A 2,500-nucleotide genomic window follows, 5' to 3' on the forward strand; every position below is an offset into this window, starting at 1 on the left:
TAATTTTACTCTTTCAATTAATATATGCAAAAAAAAATTGACATTTGTTATAAATAAAAATAAATAAAAAAATACTCTAAGCGGTGGATCACTTGGCTCATGGGTCGATGAAGAACGCAGCAAACTGTGCGTCATCGTGTGAACTGCAGGACACATGAACATCGACATTTTGAACGCATATCGCAGTCCATGCTGTTATGTACATTAAATTCAATTTTAAAGTACTGCTTGGACTACATATGGTTGAGGGTTGTAAGACTATGCTAAATAAGTTGCTTATTCTTTTATAAAAATAATTGAATTTAAGCAAATGTGTATATTATTGGATTTTAAATAATTCATAATATTAATAGCAAAAAAAATAAAGATATATAATGAATTTTATTTATTATATATTCTTTAAAAAAAAAATCCTCTCAAATAAAATGAAATGATGAAAATATTGAATCTAAGTATTCTTTACAAAAAATTTTCATATTATTTATATATATATATAAAATAATAATTTATATATGTAATTAAAAGGAGGAATGTCTAGCATAAAAATTAATTTTTTTATTCTAGGATTGCCTCATTTTACATTATTATTATTTTTATATATTTACAATATATAAAAGGAGAAAAGAAAAATAGAGATGAAAAGATGATATAATTTTTTTATTAAATTGTGAGAAGATAAAAAAAGAATATTAAAACAACCTCAACTCATATGGGATTACCCCCTGAATTTAAGCATATTAATGAGGGGAGGAAAAGAAACTAACAAGGATTTTCTTAGTAGCGGCGAGCGAAAAGAAAATAGTTCAGCACTAAGTCACTTTGTCTATATGTCAAATGTGAGATGCAGTGTATGGAATATCTTAATATCTAGTATGAGAAATTAACGATTTAAGTCCTTCTTAAATGAGGCCATTTACCCATAGAGGGTGCCAGGCCCGTATAACGTTAATGATTACTAGAAAGATATTTCCAAAGAGTCGTGTTGCTTGATAGTGCAGCACTAAGTGGGTGGTAAACTCCATCTAAAACTAAATATAACCATGAGACCGATAGTAAACAAGTACCGTGAGGGAAAGTTGAAAAGAACTCTGAATAGAGAGTTAAATAGTACGTGAAACTGCTTAGAGGTTAAGCCCGATGAACCTGAATATCCATTATGAAAAATTCATCATTAAATAATTAAAAAAATAATGTGCATTTTTTTCATATAAGGACATTGTAATCTATTAACATAATAAAGTATTTATCAAAAGATCATTGGTGATATTAAGTTTATTTAAATTAATTTGCTTTTTAAGCATATTAACATAAAATAAATACTAATGATTTGATAAAGTGTTGATAGATTTTATTATATATAATGCTAAAATTCATTTTTTGAATTTTACAAAAAATTTAATATCTATGATATTAATATTTATTTGTATGCATTTATATGATTAACAATGCGAAAGATTCAGGATACCTTCGGGACCCGTCTTGAAACACGGACCAAGGAGTCTAACATATGTGCAAGTCATTGAGTTATATTAAACTTAATGGCATAATTAACTTAACTTAAATATAATGGGATTAATTTTTAGTCTATTTTTTAATAAATAGTCAATTAATTCAATCCCGGGGCGTTCCATATAGTTATGTATAATGATAATTTATTATTATTTATACCTCTAACTGGAGCGTACCTTGAGCATATATGCTGTGACCCGAAAGATGGTGAACTATACTTGATCAGGTTGAAGTCAGGGGAAACCCTGATGGAAGACCGAAACAGTTCTGACGTGCAAATCGATTGTCAGAATTGAGTATAGGGGCGAAAGACCAATCGAACCATCTAGTAGCTGGTTCCCTCCGAAGTTTCCCTCAGGATAGCTGGTGCATTTAAAAATTATATAAAATAATCTTATCTGGTAAAGCGAATGATTAGAGGCCTTAGGGTCGAAACGATTTTAACCTATTCTCAAACTTTAAATGGGTAAGAACCTCACCTTTCTTGATATGAAGGTTGAGGTTATGATATAATGTGCCCAGTGGGCCACTTTTGGTAAGCAGAACTGGCGCTGTGGGATGAACCAAACGTAATGTTACGGTGCCTAAATTAACAACTCATGCAGATACCATGAAAGGCGTTGGTTGCTTAAAACAGCAGGACGGTGGACATGGAAGTCGTAATCCGCTAAGGAGTGTGTAACAACTCACCTGCCGAAGCAACTAGCCCTTAAAATGGATGGCGCTTAAGTTGTATACCTATACATTACCGCTAAAGTAGATGATTTATAAAACAATTTCGATTGATTTATAAATTTTGAAACTTTAGTGAGTAGGAGGGTACAATAGTGTGCTTAGAAGTGTTTGGCGTAAGCCTGCATGGAGCCGCTATTGGTACAGATCTTGGTGGTAGTAGCAAATAATCGAATGAGACCTTGGAGGACTGAAGTGGAGAAGGGTTTCGTGTGAACAGTGGTTGATCACGAGTTAGTCGGTCCTAAGTTCAAGGCGA

General features: G+C 31.7%; 1 non-coding gene and 1 pseudogene across 1 annotated transcript in view; both read left to right on the plus strand.

The window, feature by feature from the left end:
- Positions 1–72: 72 nt before the first annotated feature.
- LOC129252331 (5.8S ribosomal RNA) lies at positions 73–253 on the plus strand (annotated as a pseudogene).
- A 442-nt stretch (positions 254–695) lies between these two features.
- Positions 696–2,500, plus strand: part of LOC129252324 (large subunit ribosomal RNA) — a 3,986-nt gene continuing 2,181 nt past the window's right edge. Inside the window, exon 1 of the ribosomal RNA XR_008583379.1 lies at positions 696–2,500. This exon is cut by the window's right edge and continues 2,181 nt beyond it. This is a non-coding gene — a ribosomal RNA (large subunit ribosomal RNA).

Source organism: Anastrepha obliqua, unplaced genomic scaffold (assembly GCF_027943255.1).
Source record: "Anastrepha obliqua isolate idAnaObli1 unplaced genomic scaffold, idAnaObli1_1.0 ptg000180l, whole genome shotgun sequence".
NCBI lineage: Eukaryota > Metazoa > Arthropoda > Insecta > Diptera > Tephritidae > Anastrepha > Anastrepha obliqua.